The sequence below is a fragment of the Heloderma suspectum genome, chromosome 9 (genome assembly GCF_057233095.1).
Source record: "Heloderma suspectum isolate Gila_16-S chromosome 9, 16-S_ref, whole genome shotgun sequence".
NCBI classification, from domain to species: Eukaryota; Metazoa; Chordata; class Lepidosauria; order Squamata; family Helodermatidae; genus Heloderma; species Heloderma suspectum.
The window spans coordinates 36921415-36947827 of record NC_139466.1 but is presented as its reverse complement, the minus strand read 5'-3'; positions in this window follow the sequence as shown (position 1 = coordinate 36947827).

The following is a 26413-nucleotide window of genomic DNA, read 5'->3' as shown; positions in this document are numbered from 1 at the left end:
GCAAGGGTTAATCCTCTCCTTCCTTTGCTCATTCATCAAAGCTCTTGTCTTGTTATGGAAGATATATGTCACTTCATTATTGACTTCGGCCCCCGTCTGCATAAAATGAGCCTCGGGCCACCCGGTTGCAAAACATCGCTAAAAATTCAATCAGTGTGTAGCTTATTTTTAATTCGTTGTCATGCACAGGTCAAGGTTCACTGGCCTGTCAGAAAAGGTTTCATTAGCGAGATATGAATTGCCCCATAATCACGCCATTACTTGAAAGAAAACCAGAACAATTTGAAAATGGGATTGGATGACATCAGTATGCAGTGTCGAAACCAGTGGCTTTTGATAAAAAGAAGAAAAAATCATGGCCAGAAATGAGGGTTTCTTCCCCGTTTCTCCACTTTGCAGAGAACGTTAAGGTGAATTTGCACGTTCCAATTGACTCACCTTTCTGTCCACCAGGAACTCTCAAGACAGCTTATAAACTTACCATGGAGCAACTGCAACCACAGGGGAGGGAGCACTCAGACCCAGCAATGCCAGATCCAGGTTTCTGAGGGCCCTTTGGCTGCTCTCTTTCCTCCTCCTCATTCTCATCAGTGCTACATCACTTCCTTGCTTGACAGGCTGAGAGCCAGTGAGCAAGAAGGCTATGGCAGCTCCTGTCCCCCTTCTTACCTCCACCATTGTCTGGGCCAGAGCGAGAGGCAGGTGAACAAGCAGGCTGCAGTGGTGAAGAGGAGGAGCGAGTCCAAGGGGCTCTTTGTCAGTGGGCCCCTGCTGGGGTGTGGGCCCTTGGCAAGTGCCTGACTGTGCCTACTCTTACCCTGAGGTCCAGCGTTGGTGTAGGGCTCCAGGCCTGTAAGCAAGCTAACAGTAGTTTTAGACTCGTTTGGAGATCCATAATGCTCTCTGCTTTGGTTCATTATTAGTTGCAATCCCGTGCAGTTAGGCCATTTGGCTCATAGGGTGAGTCAAAGGCCAGCATAGTGCCCCCTCAGCACATTCCATGCTAATGAGCTCTGGTACCGTTTATCTTATCAGAGCCTAGGATGTGCCTGAGTGTAATGCTATGTTTATCTGAAGCTACAGGTGTCCATGCTGAGAAAATTCTGATAGTCTTGCTTCTGCCAGATATGTTACCAAGCACTGCTAGGCTATGCTGGGAAAGTTGTAGATGAACTCTAATTAATGCTTGCACCTGTCATATTACCTCATTGCTATGCCTGAATAACATGTATGATATAAAAGTCTCCTTGCAGCAGAGCTCTTTGTTCAGAGCTTTTTCTGATCCAACCATTGGGTACACCTGTGCACTGCAAATACTCAATAAAATCTCCTCGTAAGCAAACCTGGATCTGACTTATCAACAGGGCATGACATTAAAGGCCAGACTTTCACATCATGCCAGGCTTTGGGGTTTAACATCATGCTCTACTTTTTCTTCCTTTCTCCTCCTTGTTTTGTTTAACATCCAGCCTGAAGAAACGTTCTGGAGAACCTGAAAGCTTGCTCACAACTGGTTGGCCCTAATAAAGGGACACTCCTACTTGGCTTTTCAGTTGGGGGGCAGATCCAATTTGAGGGGATCTGTCTCCAGTTCCTAGGACTCGTAACTCAATTCAGAAATACCTTGGGGTAGGCACTCCAAAGGACTAACCTCGGCCCCCAACAAGCGCAGACTGAAAAGAACCTTTTAAATCTTTTCTCGGAGTTCCTCTTGGCTAAACTGTGTCACGTTAACTGACCAGATGAGCTGTGCCAGCTCAGATTCACATCTTAAAAAATAAATCTGAAACTGAGCAATGATGGTGTGAGATGCGAAGGCAGCCCTTAATGGCCAATCAAAAGACTTTGCTTTTAATAAAATACTTTTAATATGGGAAAATATACAGGTTGCAGCCTGGAACAGAACAATTATTTCTAGCTCACTGCATGCAGCTTCATTAAAGGAGATGACAGAGAGACTTGTTGATCATGATACCTAGATTATAGAAAAAGCAATGGATCATTGAATCAATTATGAAATAATGGAAGAAGGGGTTCATCTTGCCCCTTCCTTGCCTGATCTTAAGCACAAACTGAAAACATGTTTTATTGCAGAGGGCATTTTTTTTATTAGGGCCCCCAGAATATGTATTTTAGTGTTGGTGGTGGTGTGTTGTATGGTTGCAATTTTATTGCTGTTATTGTTATTTTATCAATTGTATTTCAGCCTGTTTTGTTGTTGTAAACTGGGTATACCCAATATACTGGGTTATTGCTGCTTTGCGTATACCCAGGTACAGAAAGGTGAGATATAAATACTGGAGAATAAATCAAATAAAGATGTAGATGGTTGAGCAAGGATTGAAAGCTTGACATTACATTGCCCCCAATTCATTTGTTCAAGGCATTTTAAAATCCAACATGGCATCAGCCATGATTTATTTATTTATTTATTTATTTATTTTATTTATTTCTATACCGCCCAATAGCCGAAGCTCTCTGGGCGGTTCACAAAAACTAAAACCAAACAACACACAATAAAACAATTTAAAATATATAGAACATTAAAACCACAATATAACAATACAACCACAATAAAACCTAGCAGCAGTACAGGAGTTTAAAATACAGATTTAAAACAGCAAAGATAAAAATTTAGAAAGCTAAAATGCCTGGGAAAATAAAAAGGTCTTCACCTGGCGCCGAAAGGAGTACAATGTAGGCGCCAGGCGAACCTCACTAGGGAGCTCATTCCAGAGCCGGGGTGCCACAGCAGAAAAAGCCCTCCTCCTAGTAGCCACCCGCCTCACTTCCTTTGGCAGGGGCTCACGGAGAAGGGCTGAGCAACCCATCCCCTGGAATCTTAGAATGTCAGGACAGAAGTTTTAACTAGATGTTATGGTGGGGGGAACAAAATATGTGGCTGATATTTGTACTGGTAGATGCATATTCAGCTTAACGTCTAGTGCAGGCTTCCCCAACCTGGTGCCCTCCAGATGTTTTGAACTACAATTCCCAGAATTCCTGTTCCTTGACTGTGCTGGCTGGGGTTTCTGGGAATTGAAGTCTAAAATATCTGGAGAACACTAGGTAGGCTGATCTAGTGTAAACATTGAGAACAGAAGGTAGAGGTCTAGCAGATCTCTGGGTGATTTGCAATAATCACAGTAAGGAAAAGGCTTTCTCCCTGCTTGAATATTACTGAAAATAAGAAGTGGAGAAGAAATCCAGGAGTGGATTTGTGTGTGAATGGGACTGTGAGCTGCGTTCAGTTCTGGAAATGAAAAGGGCCGTAGCTCAGTGGTAGAGCCCGTGCTGTGCTTGCAGAAGGTCTCAGGTTCGATTCCTGGAATCTCCAGGTAGGGCTAGAAAAACTCCTGCAGGAAATCCTGGAGAGCCACTGCTGCCAATACTGGGCTAGATGGACCAAGGGTCAGACTCAATATCCAGTGATCCTAAACCAAATTCTTCAGCTCAGCATCTTCTCAGAGGCATCCCATTCCTTAATTCTAAGTCTATGCTTGCCTGCCCTCTAAGGCATTATTTTGCACCAAGCTCCACATGGTGGGCCTCGAGATTCTAGAAAAAAGAAAGTAGATCCTGCCAGCCTGAAGTCCACCCACCCCTGATCTAGAACGAGTCCTTCCATGTGTGACTCACGGCACGATAATAACCCAGCTCAGCAATAAAGCATTGTGACAATTTTCCTCTCCGCTGCTACAAACTGGACTCAGCAAGTCGACAGTCAGAATTTGTGCTTGTTCCAAACAAAGCTGGCAAATGAAGAGAGATCTCTGACTTTTCTCTCTGAAGATATACTAGCATGATGATAACCGCAATTCACAGCTCGTTCTTAACATGCATTGACGCTTACGCCAAGCTCTCACTTTCAGCAGCTTAGAAACAGCATTTAGCTACAAAAGCTGAAGAGTGCCTCCCCTCCCCAGCTTTTGCTGTCTGAGAAGGAAAGTGGGAAATGTGAGCTCTAGGTCTTGGGCCACCAAATAAAATAAAGTGATGGCGGGTGGCTGGAGGACATTTGACGGATTCAAAAAATTGTGGTGAACCGAGCAGCTAGCTCGAACCTCTCCCACTGAGGCTGAGCTAACTTCCTGCGCCTACTTCGGAAACACCTGTCCACTGTACTGCATGCTTACAGACTTCCAAGGTGGGACCAATGATCAAAGTGACTATCAGAAGCTGGGAAAAGGCAATAATAAGGTTACAGCTGCTATCTGTAAGGTCTATGACTTTCATTAACAAAAACTAAACATGCAATGGCACCGCTCAGTTTCTACTTGCTACTTTCTACTTAATCCTTTCATTGCACTACTCCAGTCTCCTCCACCCTGGTGCCCTCCAGACAGGTTGGACTGCAATTCCCACCATCCCCAGCCAGCATCTAGAGGGCACTGGGTTAGGGTAGCCTGCCCTATTCTCTCTCTCTCTCTCTCTCTCATCTATTTATCTCCATCTTCTTTACCCTGTGATAAAGAAACCCCAGGCACCCTCCTGGGTGTCTTGAACAAGGAACATCTGGAGACATAGATTAGAAGGAGAACCTGAGGATACAACTTGGAGAATTTTGGTTTAATATTCCTCCCTCTCTCTGCCACACACATCATGTATATCCTCAGTTATGTCATTTAATCCGTGCCCGTGTCAGGTACTGAATTAACGCAGCAAGCTAGCTGGCTTTCAGTGACGTGTATTTCAAGAAAAGCCAAAAGCAGATGGTGCGCACTTTAAACTGCAATGAACCACATTAGGTTCTGACCAATGCATAGCGAAATGGACCTTGTTTTAGGTTTCAGTCCTAGACACACTTAACTCAGTGGAACTTGCGTTTGAGTAGACATGCATACAGTTGTGCTTTTACTTACATAAGTTAATTTTGTCTAGCGTGGGAGAGGTGATGATTGAGTGGCTGAGGTGGTAATTTTGAATGCCATATTTGTTTATTTATTTAAAATATTTATAAATTGCTTAATGTTCCAAAATACCTAAGCAGTACATAAAGTCAACATTAGTTAAAACAGGATAAAATGATAACATATATGCTCAGTGCAATACAGCGGCTGGTAATATACCTAGCTAAAACCATAAAAGGCTTACGCGAATAGAAACGTATCTCCGAAAACTCAGTGTAATTAGGCACACCTTATATCCATGGGAAGAGAATTCTTTAAAGCTGATGCTGCTACCCTAGGAGCTCTGCTCTGAGTAGTCACAAGGCAAACCTCGGACGCACAGGGCACTACCAAAAGTGCGTCTGTAGGTGACCATCGGGAGCAAGCAACGTATTCGTTGCAATCTTGTATAGTATAGGCAGTTAACAACCCCTTGTTAACAGCAGCTACATTATAGGTGGCACAGAATCAGAAATCTCTACATTCCCCAATAATCCACGCATCCGTAACGGTGTAGCACTCGTGCAAAACTAAGTGAGCATGTCCTAATATCAAAAGGCCAACAAAATCAGTGCTGGTTCCAGGTTTTTGAGGGTCCTTGGACAAGGCACCCTCAGTGGGCCCCCTCCCTCGATGAGTCCACCTTCTCACTGTCAGTGATGCTTGCTCCTCCTCCCCTTCCTCATCATTGCCCCCACTTGCTTGCTTGGCAGGCAGAGCGCCAGTGAGGAAGTCAGCCGTGGCATCTTCTGCTCCTCCTTCTCACCACCACAGTTGTCTGGGCCAGAGCAAGAGGCCGGGGAACAAGCAGGTTGCAATGCTGAAGAGGAAAAGCAAGTCCAGGGGGCTCTTGTCAGTGGGCCCCTGCTGGGGTGCTGGCCCACAGCAGGTGCCCAACCATGCCTACCCTTGGCGCTGGCCCTGAACAAAATAATGAGTTGACTAAGCAATGCTACACCTTTGGTTTAACTGGCCTGCCTGACATTCCTTTCGATGTACACATTTGACACAATTCTCCATTTGACACTCAAACACCAGCTCAACCCCCCCCCCCCACTGCTCAGGTTTTTAAAGCAAGGGGAGGCATCAGCCAAGATCGTGACACAAGATTTCCCCGGAGCACTGAGAGATTGCAATAGAAGATATTGCGTTGTTTACTCATTCTGTATTCAAAGCTCAGGATGCTGGACCCCGTCACCGGAGAGGAGAGAGGCAAGGAAGTCTGTGCTGCAACAGCTGCTTCAAATTGCAGCAAGCTTCATCCACTGAAAGTGTGTCCACGTAGCCATGCACACATACATGCAGCAAAACAGATACGCATGTAATTAACACAGGTGAATGCACACTATTTCCTACACAGAACTGCTTCATCCCTAAAAGAGCAAAAACCTTCCCTGTGATGGCTGCCACCTCTGCCCCGCAGCAGGAGACAGAGATTTTATTTATTTTATTTATTGCATTTATACCCTGCCTTTTTTCCTCTTGCAAGGAACCCAAGGTGGCATACATAATCCTCCTCCTCTCCATTTTATCCTCACAACAACAACCCTGTGAGGTGGGTTGGGCTGAGAGTCTGTGACTGGCCCAAAGTCACCCAGTGAGCTTCCATGGCCGAGTGGGGACTAGAACCCGGATCTCCCAGCTCCTTGCCCCCGTGGGCTCTTGTCCTGCCAGAACCACAGATCCCATGTAACTGTATTTCATTTTTTAATTATTATTGCTGTGTCTCACTTCAAGGGGAGAGTCATGACTAAATGCTGTCTGCCAGATGGGCATAGTACTTGGAAGGGCTCAATGTAAGCTGTGTGTTTGCAGGCACCGGTTCAAGACACAGGCTTAGAAAAGTTAGGGAGCAATCTTATGGCTGCTAGACAGTGGCTAGTCCAAGCTGTGCCAACACAAGTTAAGCAACAGATAACTGCACACTGAAAAAGTACATAAATGCCTCTCTTAAGGCTTCATTATTGGCAGTAACAGCTTAAAGCTACAACAGGATGGTATTTTTTTTGTTTCAGCCACACCCCTTTTGCCTTCAGCCACGCCCACCACTGCAATGCAGCCCCCAAGAGCTTTTTGCCCTCAGCCTGAAAGAGGTTCAACACCCCTGGATTAGACACAGAGAGGTTCTCCCTTGAATAACCATCCAATAAAACTACGGAAGTCTTGCCTTCAGAGAGTCTGGTTTCGCAACTAGCATTGCGCACCCCCAGAAGTGTTTGGGGTACAGTTCCATCAGAAACAAATGTTTAACCCCAAGGTGTTGGAACAAAAAGCAGATGCATACCTGCAGTTTTGTATGTCACAGAAATAAAGGGCAATGTAGAATGCACACTTCCAAATGGGCTCTGTTACCACACTTTCGTACCCTTACTAAAAAGAATCTCTAACCTGAGGACACACACAAGGCTCAAAAGCACACTCAAGAAAAACAAACACATGGTACGACCCTCACAAGACTGTACCATGCCTGGCAGCAAACGAGAGGAGCACATACACATTCCCTGCCTATGGAAAGACAGCATGTCAAGTCAAAGCCCTGATGGCCTTCTCCCTGGCATGCTAGCTTTCTACAGTATGTTTATAATACATTTTAAAAAGTATCCCCCACACACACAAGGGAACAATTCAAACGTGTAATTCCCCACCTGCCTTCTCAGTGGCAGATTCCCAGAGAAACAGTACCTTGTTATTGCATGCTGAGATTGGTTTGCACAGAACCACAGATTCAAGCAGCACATGACAGGGATCTCACATCCAAACCCACTTTTTAATTGTACTTGTAACGCTGGTGGTGGTAAACTCTGGTCAGGTATGTACACGTGACAGAGCACTACAGTATATACAGCAAATAAGACCGCTATCCTCACCCTTCCAATGCCTTTAATAGCGGACAGCATGGCTGGCTGGGGAATGCTGGGAACTGTAGGGCTTTTTTCTGTCTAATCCTGCATAGGATTGTGCCCAAAGGTGGTGATGTTTGCTACTATTCTCTCTATCCAGGAGTGGAGGCAGGGGGAGAATTTTAAATATTAAATTCCTGTCTGTCAGGTTGCCACCAGAAGAACAGCAGAAGGGCCGATAAATATGGTGGCAACCTTGAATATGACGGGGTGGGGGGCACAGGAAAACATTACCAATACACCACAGGCATCAGAGCCGGCTCCTGTGTTAAAGGAGAATGCCCCAAACCAGCAGCTATAGCCTGTTTTGCACGCGATTCCTGGCACCTCCAAGTAGGGCTGGGGAAAACTCCTGCCTGAAACTCTGAAGAGCTGCTGCCAGTCAGCATATCATCAGCCTATGTTCATGCTGGCTGCGGATGGTGGGAGTTATAGTCTGATGTGTCTCAAGGGCACCGGGTTGGGGAAGGGTGGCTGGAGGTAACATTGAGCTTGATGGACCAATGCTCTCCCATGGTATTAGGCAGGCCCCTATGTTCCCAGTGATGATGGTATTGAAGGATGAAACTAGAACTCCTCTGCGTTGTGTCTTGGACCAACTAATGAGGGGCAGAGGGACCTGGAACTGCTATTCTTTCTCTGCCCTGCTGACATTTGCTTATGGCATGGAGCTGCATGCAAGATCCTTACTCACATAACCTCCTTGGGGTTGTCTTCACCAGTTCTGTATTTTGCAATATGGCTGCAATCCTGTGCACACTTACTTGGAGGGAAGGCCCATTAATCTTTAGAGCAGGGGCATTGCTAGGCCAAGGTTAGGGTGGCCAGATGCAAAAGAAGACAGGGCTCCTGCACAGCTGTGTAGAAGAGGGCATTTCAGAAGGTGTCACTTCCCATGCAAGTGACAGCTGCTGAAGCTCTCTCTTCTACACAGCTGTTAAAGGTGTAGAAGCCCCATCCTTTTTTTTGCATCTAGCCGCCTTGGTCAGGGCCCATGAAGCCCCAGCCCTGGATCTATTTCCCAGGGCTCCAGATCTATTTCCCAGGGCTCTGAGTGTCTATTGGTGCTAATGGGAGTGTGTGTGTTTTTCTTAGCTTAGGGCACAAACGTAAGCATGCTTAGACAGAAAAAAAGCTGCACAACTCCCATGCTGGCTGGGGCATGCTGGGAGTTGTAGGACCTTTTTCGGTCTAAGCATGCATAGGATAGTGCCCTTAATTGCCAGGCAAGCGGCAATTTTCCAGGGGGATTACAGCTGGGGAGGGAAGACTTAACTCTCCCTTCCCTCATTGCTTCAACACTCCCCCCCGCATTCCCCCTGCATGGCAGTGAAGCATATTTTTTTCCACTGGAATGACCTGGGGCAGGGTGCAACCTGCGGATTTCGGTCCTCTGGGCCTGGGCGGCAAATCTTTTAAGTGCCTAGCAGCACCCCTGATTCAGAGGGGATTTAATTCCAAGCAGACATAGGATGCCCAACGGACTGAGGCCACAATCCTTAAGCGTATTGACATGGGAGTAATTTAATTTCGTGGGATCGATTTCCTGAGTACCCCTGTTTAGGATTGGGCTGTAAGGCTCCCATCCTGTGCGCCCTTACTTGGAGGTAAGTAATGAACTCAGCGGAGCTCCCTTCTGAGTAAACATGAAGAGGGCCGAGCTGCAAGAGGGACAGGCCTGTTGCCGCTCCTCCTCGCCCTCCCAGCAAAGGGGAGACCCTTTGAAATGGATCGATTGGGAGGAAATTGACCAGGGGACCCCCTCGATGTCTCTCTCGGTCTCTCTCGGCGCTGCCTGCAGAGGGAGTTGAGCGGAGCTCTCCGCCTGGCTTGGCGGCGCGCTAGCCAGCTGGCTGCTGGCTGTGCGAGGGTGCCGTTGTGTGCCGTTGCTTTGCTTCAGACCAAGTTTTGCTGCTCAGGGAGGCCCAGCCAAGCGCAAGGCAGCAGCCGCTCCGGCGAGGGCGATCCGGCGAGGTGACGCGCGCCAGCGCCACCACCGACAAGCGCACCCCCGTGTGTCTGTGTCCGCGTCAAAGGTACAGACCTTCTCTCTCGCCTCCTCCTGCGCTGGCGGACAACAGCGATCTTCTCGCCTCCTGACGCTGCTGGACAGAAGCAGGACAGCAACCGCGCGGATGCCTCCTGGAACTGGGAGGCAGAAGAGGAAGCGGCTCTCCGGGGCTTCCTCGCCTGGTTCCCACTGCGCGAAGCAGCAGCCGGGGGGACTTTCCCTTCTCCCTCGCTCTCCCTCCCTCCCTCCCCGCTTTTGGTCGAGGGAGGGAAAGTGCGCTTTTAGGGTGATTCCCATGTATTCTAGGGGACCGGTGGTTCCTGCAGCCGGGCGGAAGTGAAACCCTTCCCCTTCCTCCAGTCGCTGAGCTCAGCCGGGTGGAGGGAAAGGGGTCATCGCCCCTTTCATCAGCTCGCCGCAGGGCAGGCGCGGCGCCTTTGCCGAGCAGGCGCCGGGCGCTTGGCTTGGCCGGCTGTCCCGGGGAGGCAGCCGGAGCTGGGGGGCGCAGGACATCCTGAGCGCGGAGGCAGCGGAGGCTGGGGGCGCCGAGGTCCGGGCGGCGCTGGATCCGCGCGGGGTTTCAGTCCGGACCGGCCAGCACTCTCAAGGTGCTATCCAGGGCGCTGAACCCAATCCCCAAACTGGCTGCAGCACCGTGGATAGCTCCTGGAGAGCGATGCCGGAGGCCCGGAGGGGATTTACAACCCCGCGGACATCGGAGCCACCGGCCCCCGCTGTGCAGAGAGCCACGGCAGCGAGTGGCTGGAGGGTGGCCCTGGCCGGAGCCTCTTTTGAGCAGCGGCATGGCGAAGGAGCGGTGCGGCCCAATCCTGCCCTCACTCACTGTGCCCACTTAATCCCAAGCCAGTAGGCATAGGACTGCAGCCTTAGTCCATTCTTGTTTTCGAGGTGGTGGGGGGGGGGGATCCATGGGAGGGTAGTAAAACAATACATGAGGATCGTTTTAACACACACACAGTGTGCAGGCGTTTGAATTCCACAGAACTCTTCTTCAGGAGGGATGTTAAGCCAAAAGAAACACACACACACACACACCCCAACAAAACAATACATTAGGGCCATTTAAAATATGCACACAGTGTGCAAGTTTTTGAATTCCACAGAACTCTTCTTCCGGTAAGATGTTAAGCCAAAACAAACAAAAGAACCAAATATACGCACACCCCACACACAGAGACGGAGCAATACATTAGGGGAATTTAAAACACGCACACGCACATGCACGCACAGTGTGCAAGCTTTTGAATTCCACAGAACTCTTCTTCAGGCAGGATGTTAAGCCAAAGCAAACAAAAAAGCCAAGGATGCACACATCCCAGACCCATACACACAGAGGGACAAAACGAAAAAGGGCAAAGAGGGAAAAGATGTCACTTGACCAGACATTTGCTGACTTAAGATGGAATGGAGGTGCTGTGCAGGCTGGTCTCAAGCATGTTTACTTAGAAGTAAGTCCCACTGTGTTCAGTTGGATTTACTCCAAGTAAGTATGCACGAAAGATTACATCCTAGGCCCATGTCTGTAGTCAGAAAAATGCCATACAGGGATGGCACAACAAGGCCTACCCAGAATGACATAATCACGAGCAAGCTTTCAGATTCACCAGAACTCTTCTTTAGGCTTGATGTATAGTCAAAAAAATGCAAGAGAGATGATGCTGGCCATGACAGAAGCCTTAATCTGCAGTGAATGGTCTTGTACTCCTGGCATGTACATGGCCATATATCCAGAGAGTTGGCACCAAACAGAAAAGATTCTATTCCTGCTTGCTGCCAGATAGACATCTATGGGATGGTGCATGACCAGGAGGGCCTCTGATGCTAATCACGGAGGTTGGGCAGATCTCTATGAGAGGAGGCATTCTCTCAGGTATCCTTAAGAGGGAGCCAGTGTGGTGTAGTGGTGAAAGTGTTGGACTGGGAGCTGGGAGATCCGGGTTCTAGTCCCCACTCAGCCATGGAAGCTCACCGGGTGGCTCTGGGCCAGTCACAGACTCTCAGCCCAACCTACCTCACAGGGTGGTTGTGAGGATAAAATCGAGAGGAGGAGGAGGATTACGTATGCCGCCTTGGGTTTCTTAAAGAGGAAAAATGGTGGGATATAAATGTAATAAATAAATAAAATTTAGCTGGTGCAGATGGATAGCCAAGACAGCAACTGAAGCAAAAAGACTGATGGCAGAAGTGGACTGGAAATCCAAACACTACAAGCAAGAAGGATCTTGGAACTGTTATCTATCACAAGCTGAACATGAGCCAACAATGTGATGTGGCTACAAAAAAGGCAAATGCTATTTTGGGCTGCATTAATAGAAGCATAGCTTCCAAATCCCGGGAAGTACTAGTTCCCCTCTACTCAGCACTGGTTAGGCCTCATCTGGAGTACTGTGTCCAGTTCTGGGAACCACACTTTAAGAAGGATGCAGACAAACTGGAGAGGGTTCAGAGGAGGGCAACAAAGATGCTCAGGGGACTGGAAACAAAGCCCTATGAAGAGAGACTGAAAGAACTGGGCATGTTTAGCCTTGAGAAGACTGAGGGGAGATAGGATAGCGCTCTTCAAGTACTTGAAAGGTTGTCACAGAGAGGAAGGCCAGCATCTCTTCTCGATCATCCCAGAGTGCAGGACACGGGCTCAATCATGGGCTCAAGTTACAGGAAGCCAGATTCCGGCTGAACATCAGGAAAAACTTCCTAACTGTAAGAGCAATACAACCATGGAACCAATGACCTAGGGAGGTGGTGGGCTGTCCCACACTGGAGGCATTCGAGATGAGGCTGGACAGCCATCTGTCAGGGATGCTCTGACTTGGATTCCCGCATTGAGCAGGGGGTTGGACTCAGTGGTCTTATAGGCCCCTTCCAACCCTACTATTCTATGATTCTATGAAATCCACACCCTCCATTTATTTATAGTTCAGTCAACCAGCTGATCTCATATCCAAGGAACAAGGAGCCTTCCAACTGAAATGAAGGTGATGCATTTCTTGAACTCTGGACCCATTTTCTGGTTTAAATATGATAAAAGCACACAAGAATGCATCACCCTCCTCTTCTTTTTTCACTTGCTTAGGTGATTTTCTGTTGGGGGAGGGGGGCTCGTGTTTTAGTAATGATTAACACTGATATACTGCCCTGTCTGCTAGCAAGCCATGAAGGTGATGTACAACAATTTAAAACAACAAAACCTTAACACAATAAAAACAAGAACATTAACAACGTGAAAGCTACATATTTAGGCTGCAATCCTATTGATTGCGCCCTCGGTGACTGGAAGCCTCTGGGAGGCATCCAGTCATCCAGTGCAGGGTGGGAGGAGCGGTGGAGGTGGTCTTTGCCTCCCTGTCCTCCCGCCCTGCAGATTTTGCTAGATGGGCTTTTCAGCCGGTCTAGCAAAGGTGCTTTGGAGGGGGAGGGAAGGAGGCTGGAAGAGGCTCAGAATAACTCATATCCTGGCCTCTCTGGTCTCTTCCCCTCCCTGCCCACTGGAATGCCTCCTTTCCTCCTCCTCTGAGGTCACTTTTCCAATGTTGGAGAGCAGCCGGTGCTGTTCTTTCCACCAGGGAGGGGGGACGGATCTCCGACTCCCCCTTTCATGGTTGGAGTGCTGTCTCCAACCTCAGGAGGAGGAATCTGAAAAATCCTATTGTCCCTAGGATGCTCGCCCAGGGACCATAGGATTGCTCTCTTAAAAGCCTAACTTGAAAAATGTGTCTTCACACCTGTTCTAAAGGCCAAGAGAGTGGGGCCAATCATAGTTCTTGAGGGAGCGCGTTCCATTGTTTGGGGAACACAGGAGAAAGCCCTTTCATGTGTACCCAGCAAACAGGCCTCTGTGGGTCATGGTGCCTTCAAAAGGGCCTCTCCTGCAGATCTTAATACCCAGAAGGGTTCATAGTGAGGCAGGCGGTCCATTAGATAGCCAGATCTTAAACAGTTTGGGGCTTTAAAAGTTAAAACAAATACCTTGAATTGCATCCAGAAAGTGCCTGGTTTTATGTTTTGTCTTCTCTCTGTTGCCTTCTTCTGTACTTCTCTGGGTATGCAAAATATATGAATTTGAATGTAATCATCGTGTAAAGCTGTGGGGGACCATTCGCTTCATGGCAATGGCTCCCTGTGATGGCTGCAGTTGGTGCATGGTAGGAAGGGGACCAGCACAGACCCGTTGTTCCCTGCTAACATTCAGGACAGTCCTTCACAGCCGTCCTCTTCATTTTATCAGCAGTGCCCAAGCTATGCCCACTTCCTGTTTCCTTACTCACGAGCAGCCATCAGGCTTGCCTTTCCTTGCTCACATGTAGGCATCCTGTTTGCTCTTCCTTCCTCATGAGTAAGCATCCCCCGCAGTTTTGCAATGATGACACACCATCACCTTCTCTTTGACCTTGCCAGGGATTCCCCCACATCCATGGGTAAATATGGGTATTACTTTGGAAAGACCTGTCTTTATGGGTTGGGTGGCTAGGCCTAACCACAATACTATTTGATGTAGTTAATATATGCAAAATAGGAACATAAGAAGTCCATCCAGCCCAGTATTATCTGACTGGCAGCGGCTTTCCAGGGTTTTAAGGCAGGAGTTTTTCCAGCCATACTTGGAGATGCCGGGGATTGAACCTGGGACCTTCTGTATGCAAAGCAGGGGCTCTACCACTGAGCTACAGCCCCTCCCTTAATGTAGCGTGCTGCTTTGAATAAAGACTTCTAAATTATTTATACAGGGTGGCCCAAAAGTAGGTATACAGTTGTTTAGAATGTTGATGGGAGGGGGAGAGAATTTTCAGTCTTCCAGTACTGCTTTAGAATCCACTTCCTTTGCTCTTGACTCAAGTTCACTGCCATCATTCACAATAGCAGTAAAAAAAAACTAAAAAACTAAACTGTATACCTACTTAAGGGCCTCACTCCCCTCACTCTCTACACTTAACGGATTTAACTGTCACTCCCTGTCACTCACTCTTCCCAACTGTCATTCTGACTCCACCCACACATCTTCTACTCACACATTCTCTCCCCTTCCCATCAACATTCTAAACAACTGTATACCTACTTTTGGGCCACTCTGTATACGTGTGTGTGTGTGTGTGTGTACACACACACATGCATATATATATATATATATATATAGAGAGAGAGAGAGAGAGAGAGAGACCATGTCTATTGCCACCATCAACATGATTTGGAGACATTCTCAATCAAGAACTCTTAAGCTTAAAAGACATACACACACACACACACTGCCCTTGCTATGCTTTCACACCACACATTATCATGAGGGGCAGCTCCAGTTAAAAAAATCCAGCCCCAGAGCCACATACGTATTTTGTAATGCATGGAATAATTAATATATCAATTAGATCTTTTGGACAAATGCATAAGAGATTTTCTTTTAACAGGTAAATTCAGAGCAGACCTTTCGATGACATGTCATTCCTTTGAGGTTGCACTGCACCTGCGACATAATTTACACCCTTGTGGTAGCTCCTTGGTGCCTTCCTGTGGCATCAGGCGCAGCTGCCGACTTACTCACTGCATCAGTGGTATAATCAGAAGGCGTTCCTAATTGCTCTGGTATGACTAAAAGAGCCAGCGTGGTGCAGTGGCAAAGAAGATCATAGGAAGCTGACTTACAGTTCAGACAATTTGTTCATGTAGCCCATTATTGGCTACTGTGACTGGCAACGGCTTTCCAGGATCTCTGGCAGAGGAATCTTTCCCGTCATCTTCTACCAGAGCTTTCAAAAACAGCTGCAGAGATGCCACAAACAGAACCTGGAACTTTCTGCATGCAAAGCAAGTGCATTACCACTGAGCCACGATCCCTCTCCAGAGAAATAGACCTGTAAATCAGGAAGTCTCCAGTTCAAAACTGGTTTCAACACAAATCACATGGAGGCCTTGGATAAGCCATTCTCTCTCTCTCTCTCTCTCTCATTCTGCCTCAGTCAGTCCTGCCATCCGTAATATGGAATAATAACACTGCCCTTTCTTAAAAGAATTGTAAGTATTGTACTGTGACGGGGGGAGCAATCCTATGGCCACTAGTAAGCGGCTAGATGGCCATAGGATATCTGGTGTTCTGGGAACCGACCTTGGAGCCTGCGTTCCGAGGTCAGTTCCTGGAGAACTGACCGCCCCCCACTTCCACACTGCCTCAGAGGCAGCGTGGAACAGCCCCACGCTCTGCACTCGCAAGAGGAGTGCGGAGTGGTGGAAATGGGGCGTACCTGGAGGGCATTCCAGGGCAGGGAGGGAGGAAATGCTGGTACGACACATCCTATGTGTTGTCTGGCAGCCTCCTCCCCTGCTCTGCCCTCCAGCGGCTAGACAGCTGCAGTCGGCTGTTTAGCCAAAAATGCAGGGCAGGAGGAGCGCAGAGAGAACGATCCCCTCCGTGCTTCTCCTGCCCTGCATTGGATAGGCCTCGGACTTCAGAGGTGGCCACCTAGCTGCATAGGATTGCGCCCTAAGTACTGTAGCAGTTAGCTGAGCCAGGGCATCTCAAGTAGGGATGTACGGATTTTGTTCAATACAGCAGAGGCGAGTGAGACATCTCTGCACTGTTGCTCCTTCCAGTTCACCTCCCAACTTCAGTAACCCTGGGGGTTGCCTGTGGGCTGCACATTCCCAGACATCAAGATGCATATTTATTCTTAAATAAATATTTCATGTATCTCCATGAAATAGTCAAAATGGATCTGTGTATGTATGTGTGTGAGAGATATCTAGTGTTATATTTTTCTGCCTGTTTCCATAATGGCAGAATTTCATGCACGCACGCACGCACGCACGCACACACACACACAAAATCATTTGTATCCAGATTTTTAAAAAAAACAAAACGAAACCTTCTCATCCTGATGCATATAATCCCCCCCCCCAAAAAAAAAAATTCCCCTATCCCTTTGTTAAGGAGCCTGTCATTTGAAACAGCTACAACACTGGGGACATCTGTGACCCCCGCTCCAAAAAAAGGGACAAGGGATTTCAACAGATGGGTCTCCTGTTGAAATGTGAGCACCTAACCTACCAGTGAAAGAAATAAAATGAAAGCAGCGAGATGTATCAGTCTGCTCAGAAATCCTCATAGCTCACTTGGTTGGCTGCCAGAAAGGGAGAATAAGATAAGCTGCACCTCCTGAGAAGACCGTTTGGCGGTGCCAGGCTGTAATCATCTTGCAAGGCTGGGAGCAGGGGCAGCGTCAAGGGTAGGCATCGTCAGGCATCTGCCGCGTCAAGGGTAGGCATGGTCAAGCATCTGCCGAGTGTCCTCACCCCAGTAGGGGGCCACTGACTAGCGCCCCTGGAGTTGCTCCTCCTCTTCACCATTGCAGCCTGCTTGTTCACCGGCCTCTTGTTCTGGCCCAGAGAACAGCGGTGGTGAGAAGGAGGACCAGTGGACGGCCCTGCCTGCTTCTTCCCTGGGTCTCTGCCTGTCAAGCAAGCAAGTAGCAGCTGTGATGAGGACAAGGATGAGGAGCTGGTGACAATGGTGGTGAGAAGGTGGACTCACTGACAGAAGGGGCATATTGAGGACAAAGGCCCTGAAAAGCCTGAAGCCAGCACCGACTGGGGACCTGCTACTATGGCACTAGAATTGGTCATTCGATCAGGCAGAAAATATATGGCAAACTGCCCGGTCAACTAATGAGTATTTATAAAGCACTAACTTTATTAGACGAGCAACAAAGACACTTCGCCACGCAGTGTTTACCCAGAAATACATCCCACTGAGTTCAATGGAATGAATCCCCAGGTAAGCGGTGCCATCAGGGCAGAAGTCCGGCACCCCCAAATGCAGCAGGGCCTACCACATTCTGAGTGGAGTAATATACTTTGCCATCTAAGCATGCCAGCCTCCTGTAACACCATTCAAAGAAACAGTTTTATTTCTTTATCAAAAACATTTTTTAAATCTGGCTCCTCAGCCGAAAAGCCTCCCAGAGCAGAACATGAACACTCAGTTAAACAACATGGCCCCTGCTTGTAGACTTACAATCCAAAATGACACAGCACACAAGGAAAAAAGAATGGGGAGGGAAGAGGAAAAAATGGTGCCGTCTTTTAGCAAGGCTGGTGGAATGGCCCAGCTCTCATCTCCCTCTGGTATTCCCTGCTGGAATGGCTAGGGGTGGTGACAGTCGAGGGAGGAGGAGCCTTCATGGGGGCTGGTCTTCAGCAGGGCTGGTGGAGTAAATCCAGTGGAGGCTGGTGACTCCAATGTCAGTAGGGCAGTGAATCCGGTCCAGGTTTCAGTCAGGACTCTAAAGGAGCTATCCAAGGTGCAGAAAAACCTTGTATAGCTCCTTTAGGGAGCAATCCTATGGCCACTAGATGCTCTCTAGAAGGCCATAGGATATGCTCATTTCTGGGAACCAACTTCGGAGCCTGTGCTGCGAGGTCAGTTCCTGGAAAACCAACCTCCCCCTCATCCGCACTGCCTCGGAAGCAGTGCGGAGAAGCCCCATCCTCTGCGCACGGAAGACAAGGATGGAGCGACTGAAAAGGGGAATTCCGGGGGGGCGTTCCTGGGTGGGGAGAGCAGAGCTGAGCATATCACACATCCAATGTGTCCTATGGCAGCTTCCTCTCCTGGTCGACCCCCTCCCCCCGGCGCGCTGCTAGACAGCAGAAAACAGCTGTCTAGCGAAAAATAGCAAGGCAGGAGAGGTGCAGAGGGAAGTATCCCCCCCCATGCCTCTTCTGCCTTGCTTTGGATAGGCGGCCCCCTCCGAGTTTGGAGGCAGCCATCTATCTAGTTAGGATTTCGCTCTTAAGAGTTCTGACTGGTTCTGACTGAAACCCAGCGCAGATTCACTGCCCCACTGACATCGGAGCCACCAGCTTCCACTGAATATATCTACAGAGGGAGGGTTCATCAGAACATCAGAAGAGCCCTGCTGGATCAGACCAAGGGTCCATCTAGTCCAGCATTCTGTTCACAGAGGCCAACCAGCTGTCGACCAGGAACCCACAAGCAGGGCATGAGCGCAACAGCACCCTCCCACCCCTGTTCCCCAGCAACTGGTGTACATAGGCTCACTGCCTCTGATCCTGGAGATGGCACATAGCCATGAGGACTAGTAGCCAGTGGCAGTCTTCTCCTCCAGGTATTTATCTAACCCCCTTTTAAAGCCATCCAAATTGGTGGCCATCACTACACCTTGAGGTAGCAAAGTGCAGAGACTAAAATGACGTCACTGCACCACTGAGTGTGTACAGGCTTGCAGCTTTAATCAGCAATAGGTTTGATACTTATGCTACTTACAAAATCAGCTGTTATTGTGAACCAATTCATTTAACCCCCCACCCCACCCCCAACCGTAATGTGTAGTTTGGCTCTTTGAACATATTCTAATGCAGGTGGGGGGGGACTTTCAGCCTTCCAGATGTTTTGGCCTACAATTCCCATCAGTCCTAGCCAGCAAAGACCATGGGGTGATGGGATTTGTAGGCCAAAACATCTGGAGTGCCAGAGTTGCCCACCCCTGTTCTAATGGGCCTACCCATTGTTGTTGTTGTTGTTCAGTCGTTAAGTCGTGTCCGACTCTTCGTGACCCCATGGACCATAGCACGCCAGGCCTTCCTGTCCTGCGCTCTCTCCCGGAGCGTGCTCAAGTTCATATTCATTGCATCGATGATGCTATCTAGCCATCTCATCCTCTGCCGTCCCCTTCTCCTTTTGCCCTCAGTCTTTCCCAGCATCAGGGTCTTTTCCAGTGACTTTTCTCTTCGCACTAGGTGGCCGAAATATTTGAGCTTCAGCTTCAGTATCTGTCCTTCCAATGAGCACTCAGGGTTGATTTCCTTTAGGATGGACTGATTTCACCTCCTTGCAGTCCAGGGGACTCTTAAGAGTCTTCTCCAGCACCACAGTTCGAAAGCATCAATCCTTCGGCGCTCAGCCTTCCTTATAGTCCAGGTCTCACAGCCATACGTTGCTACAGGGAAAACCATAGCTTTGATTATGTGGACCTTTGTCGGCAAGGTGATGTCTCTGCTTCTTACTATGCTGTCTAGGTTTGCCATAGCTTTCCTCCCAAGGAGCAAGCGTCTTTTAATTTCATGGCTACAGTCACCGTCTGTGGTGATCTTGGAGCCCAAGAAAGTCTACCAGGTTTTTGTTATCCGAACTGCATAATTGCAATACTGGGCTTGTCCACTAAGTGTCAGTGTTCCCTCTTGTGAAACGCAGCGAGTGCAGCCAAGTCCCAAAGTAGTATAATTTTAACTAATAAAGCATCATGCCTTTTTAACGCCTGTGTGTCTCCTACGCTTTAACCCTTTGTTTATTTAAACAGCTACTCCTGCCTAATATGGTGGGTTGCAGCATTGCTGCTGCTTCCAAATTTGCTGTTGCAGCAAGATGCTGCTAGTCATCAATTAATTGAGGGATCTTGTGCCAAGTGAATGCTTCCCTTTTAAAAAATTTATTACAAGCTGCCCCACACAGTGTGCCTTGGCAGGTAACTCATTTTGTATTCTCCATTTTTAATCCCAGCAGGCCGAACAATTCTCCAAAAGAACAACTCCAGCTAAAAAAAATAAATCCGCATTTCCAATATCTATTACCTGACCGAATAAACAACAACAATTACCAGGATGGTGCAGCAACATTAAAATAGTGAATCCGTTTGATGTCTGCTTGAATGGCAGTGTTTATAGTCACTCCTGGCAGGTATAAAATGCTTTCAAGTGCCTCAGGTGCTTCACATTTATTATTGTGCTGTTATCCCTACGACAGCCCTATAAGGTAGGTGAAAATTGTTACCCCCGTATTACAAATAGTAGTGGAGGCTGGTGGCTCTGATTTCAGTTGGGCTGTGAATCCAGTCTGGGTTTCAGCCAGAACACTAAAGGGGCTATCCAGGGTGCTGAACCTATTGGGGGGGGGTAGCATACCTTCGGTAGCTCCTTTAGACGTCTGGCTGATCTGACTGAAATCCAGAATGGATTTACAAGCCCATTGAAATTGGAGCCACCAGACTCCACTGAGAATTGAGGCGCTCTGTGTGTGTGTGTGTGTGTGTGTGTGTATATATATATATATATATACACACACACACACACCACCTGTACCAGGACAGACTATTTGTCCGTCTAGCCTAGCATTTGGTGGTACTACAGGATCTCAGGCAGATGGTTACGTGTGGCTTCATCCCTTCAAAGGGGATTGGGCAACTTCATGCTTCAAAAGGGATTGGGCAACTTCATGCTTCAAAGGGGATTGGGCAACTTCATCCCTTCAAAGGGGATTGGGCAACTTCATGCTTCAAAGGGGATTGGGCAACTTCATGCTTCAAAGGGGATTGGGCAACTTCATGCTTCAAAGGGGATTGGGCAACTTCATGCTTCAAAGGGGATTGGGCAACTTCATGCTTCAAAGGGGATTGGGCAACTTCATCCCTTCAAAGGGGATTGGGCAACTTCATGCTTCAAGGAGCGATGGCTCTTAGTCATGATGGCACTATGCTAGGGGAGCTGAACCTTTTCAGCCGAAGGGCTGAATTCCCTTTCAGAGAAGCTCTTTGGGGGCGCATTCTAGTGGTGGCAGGAGCCAAAGGCAAAAAGGGTGGGGCCAAAGACAAAGGAGGGGGGTGCAAAAACACCAGCATATTTTAACTTAAAGCCCTTCCTGCCAGTACCTGAGCCTCAGGAGCAGCATTTCAACTTTTAGAAGGGGGCAGGGGGCTGCACAAAAGCTGGGAAGCCACAGAATGACTGGCTTTCAGGGGTGGGAAGTGGGAACCACCTGATGACATGGGGAAGGGGGTGTGGCCATCTGGGGAGCCCCAGAGGACCAGACGAGGGCCCCAGGTTCAACACCTCTGCTCTGTGCAATCTCCAGGCTCAGAGGCAGCTGACTATCAGTCACTGGGAAACAATAGCAGGAGACTGCTGAAGTTGTTCTCATGTCCTGCCGGTGGCTCCGATGTCAGTGGGGCGGTGAATCCGCTCCAGGTTGCAGTCAGAACCAGTCAGAACTCTAAAGGAGCTCTCCAAGTTGTAGTTGCGGATGGGCAGCACAGGTAATACAATCAAAGAAAAGAGTACACTAAAAAATGGAAATACACCATAAGAACGTAAGGAGAGCCATGCTGGATCCTATCAAGGGTCCATCTCATCTAGCATTCCGTCCCCATAGTGCCCGCCCGTGGGACAGGCGAGTCCTGGACATGAGTGTGAAGCACCTTGGAGAGCTCCTTTAGAGTTCTGACTGAAACCTGGAGCAGATTCACCGCCCCACTGACATCAGAGCCACTAGGCTCCGCTGTCTTGTGGGCTTCCAAGAGGCACTTGGTTGGCTGTTGTGAGAAACAGGATGCTAGACTGAGTAGGCTTCTGTTCTGCTCCAGCAGGGCTCTTCTTATGTTCTTAGAATAAATGAATTGGTCATCTGTACAAGAATTATTCAAGGAATTGGACTCAGTGGCCTTGTAGGCCCCTTCCAACCCTACTATTCTATGAATTATCATGAAATACGGTTTGTATTTTATGGATTATGTTATGAACTAAAGGGAAATTATGATTTGACATCTCTGATGGTTTCCATTTTTTTTAATTTCTAAAATATATCCACGCCCCCTGGCATGTACAACCTATCCAGATGGTTTACAACACTGAAACTACAATACAAATATAAATGCTAACTAAAGCAATCAGCTGTGCAATAAAGCCGGGGGCCACAAATGAAAAACCATAAAGACAGGTGCCATAGATCCTCAAAAGCTGAGGTAAATTTAAAAACGTGTTTGGTTTTTACTGCCTGTGAGAGGACTATTAGGCTGCAAATTCTCCACACCAGGGGCGTTGAAGCTTTTTCAGAGTGAGGGGCAAATTCCATCTGGAGAAGCTGTCAGGGACCACATTCAAGTAGTGGGCGGGGCCAAAGACAAAAGGGCGGGGCCAAAAATGCCAGCATATTTTAACAGAAACCTCTTCTTGCCAGCAGCTAGCCTCCAGGAGAGGCATTTCAGCATTTTAGAATGGGAGGGAAGAAAGCACAAAAGCTGGGAAAGCACCCAGTGACCGGTGACTGGAGGAAAGAGAGTGGGGCCAGGGGGAGGGGGTGGGCCCCCTTGGAACCATGGAGGGCCTGATCAGCACACCAGGAGGGCTGGATTTAGCCCCCTGCCTGAGGTTCTGCACACCTGCTCTACACACTTACCTAGGAGTAAGTCTTATTGAACTCAATGTGACATACATCTGAGCAGACATGCCTAGGATTGCAGGCTGTATTCTGCTTTAGGGTTGGAGCAAGATGGAATTATCAGTGGAGGCTGGTGGCTCCAATTGAGGTTGGGGCCATGGATCCATTCCGGGCTTCAGGCAGAACCAGCCAGAACCTTAAAGGAGCTATCCAAGGTGCTGAGCGCTATCCCCAAAATAGTTTCAGTACCTTGGATAGCTCCTTCGGAGTTCTAGCTGTTCTGCCTGAAACCTGGAATGGATTCACAGCCCCGCTGAAATTGGAGCTACCAGCCTCCCCTGGGAATTATCCATATTGTATAGAAGTTTGGATGCAATTAATATTATTTTTAAAAAAATAGGTCTAGATGTACTTTTGGATCTGCAAGCCACGTGCATACCTCTCTCCAACTAAACATTACCCATTCAGAATCACAGATGCCTGTATGAACTGATGCCGCTCAGGAAAAAATCGTAAAATAATTGTATTTAAACTTCAAAAGGCCAAATGCACACAGATGCACCCATTAGTTAAACCCTGCCATACTGGTTTGGCTATAAAACAGAGGTGGGGGCTAACATTTAATGGTAAGCAGAGCACGCACGGGGCTGGAGGAGTGAAAACTGCCCCCAGCCAGCTCACCTACGGTAATGCAACTAAGTCAGGGAGCAGGCTCTTAAAGCAACAGGATGCAAGGACATAAAGGGGGAGGATTACTTCATGTATGTTCATTCTAGTATTTTAAAAAAGCTACCCCCACCTCATCCCTGCTTTATACTCAAACTGGCAAGTGCATCACATAGCCACGTGTCCATCTTTACAGAGGACAGTCCTCTATTTGAAGAACTAGCCACTCCGATCCTGATTGAAAGATAAAGAACCCTAAGATGTCTTGCTATGGCTGAATCACACTCAGCATTAGAGCAAATTATGGGGCAATCCAAAAGGCAAGGCAACTCAGCAGGCAAATGGTTGTGCACAAAAGTTCCAGTCCAGAATGGGATCAGGCAAAGGGAGGAGTGGACCAGACACAAGCAAAGGTCAAGGCACAGTTAAGCAGTCAGTTAATATACACAGTCCAAAAGCAGAGTCAAATAGGAGGCCAAGGATCAACAGCATAAAAGGGCAATCACAAGGCAAAGTACAAGGGACACAAGCCGATGAACAATGTTGTTCCAGCAAATTCTCTAGGCTAAAACTGAAGGCTTATATAGCCAGAGTTTTCTGAGCCCCACCCAGGGCTCAGCTGCAGAGCATTACAGGCCCTCTGACAAATGTCCTCCTCAGGAGGAGGGCTTTGCTCCTGAGGAGTCCTCCTTTGTAATCGAGCACTCCTTCTCAGAGAAGCCCTATTGGCCTGCCTCTTGAAGTGCTGACGCTCTCAGGGGCTAGGCTGCCAGCCTCTGCCTCAGAGGCAGAACTCCCCTCCTCCTGCAGGGATAGACCCATGGTGATCTCCTCTGAGGATCCAGGCTCCCCCAGATCTCCTGCCATGGGTGGCTCCTTGGCATTGTCTGTCTCTGGGAGCTCCAGTTCCTCCTCAGAGGAGGAGGTTTCTTCCAGCAGGGGCTTGACATAAAAAAGGCAAGCAGGGGCCTTGAAGTTGCCCATCAAGCATTTGCACCTGAACAGTACACAGGTCACCTGGTCACAGTCTTCCACAGTCAGGTGAGATATATTGCATTTCTTTTTAAAGTATTGTCATTATTCCTAAATTTGCATCTGGACCTATCAATCAGCATTTAGCAAATTGTATGCAAATCTCTTCTGTCCCCTTTTTTGGCAATGCGTAAGTGGCCACCCTGCAAGTGCATGCTTTAAAAAGCAGTTGCTTCTGGTTTGGCCCTTATACACTATATTTATTTATTATTAAATTTATTTCATTTATTAAATTTATTAATCATCCATCTGGCTGGTCACCAAGTGTCTATTAAAAGTGTCTATATACAAGCGTCTATAAAAGTCCATCATCACCATCATCCAAATTTAGATTGCACTCTGTACCAGAGCACATTCCAATTAACCCCAAAATATACAACACAATAATATAAACAAAGTCAATAATTACACATTAATAAACAGCTAATCAAAATGTTAACTACTTACAATCAATCAGTTAAAACAACCAACCAATCTGATTGGTTGTAATCCCAATTACAAACCAATCCTTCCTTACTCAGTACACCAACATAAAGCATCATTGATCATCCTGCCATTTGTAAACCTTGTATAAATGATCAAGGATATCAAATCTTCATTTCTATTTCGTTCGTAACATAATCCATAAATGCAGAGGACATTTCATTATAATTCCTTATCTTATTTCTCCTCTTCCAAGCTATCAGTTTATGCATTTCCAAATCAGCAACAGGAAGAAGCCACACATACATTTCTGGAGGATTTCTATCGATCCATGAATGGAATGCCATTCTCTCTGCAACTGGTGAGGTTCGCACAATGAAGGGCCAGCTGTCTGAGAGTGAGCCAAAAACCCCACACTGGCAAACACTCTGAAAACTGCTTCTGTAAATTGCAGCTCTGAACCACTGTTGCACACAATTGGCTTAATTGCAAACTACTTCTTTGCTAATGCAATGGTCATATTTGCAAACTTTAAAGCATATATTAATTTTCTTAAGTTGTGCAGGCATACAACAGCAAAAGTATACACACAAAACCCCATCCAGCTGCTGTAGTACCATCAAGGGGAGAGGAGAAAGAACTGGCCAGGTGTCCTCCTTTGCAGAGGACTTATTTGAAGGGTTGTCCAGTCAGAGTCTGTTTTAATGAGAAAGAACCATAAGACAGGAGATCAGAAGAGGAGTTCTGAAATTGCCTATAAGCAGGTAGCATGACCTGGACAACAGACTGAGCAGGTACCTGGGTACACACATTATTATTATTATTATTATTATTAGAGTTATTAGAGTTATTAGAGTTATTAGAGTCATTATTTCCAAATTGGCACCTATACATATTAGCATATGCACATTTTATGCAAAACTGGGTTCTATTTTCGGGAGATACATTTTGGTGAGGCAAGCAAAGACAACCTCAGAGCCTGCTCCAGCTGGACTTTGCCCACTGCACCACTCCTAGGCCATCGACCATCAAATGCCCTGTAGGAAGGATTCCAGGAGAGACAGGGCACTAGAGGACGAGAACACCAGACACCTGGTCCTGGTCCTGTTGTCCTGGCTCCACTACACCACTGCTGGGAAAGACTCCCGACTGAAATAGGGATGTATGAGAATTTAGGTTTTGCCTGCAAAATATGTGAACATGCCCCATTCACAACTTCTAATGCGATTGCAAGCATGTGTCCATCAAAAATGTCTGTAAAACGCCCAACATGTTCCTATTTGATTTGCACAGATTTCCTAAATTTGCGCAAATGTAA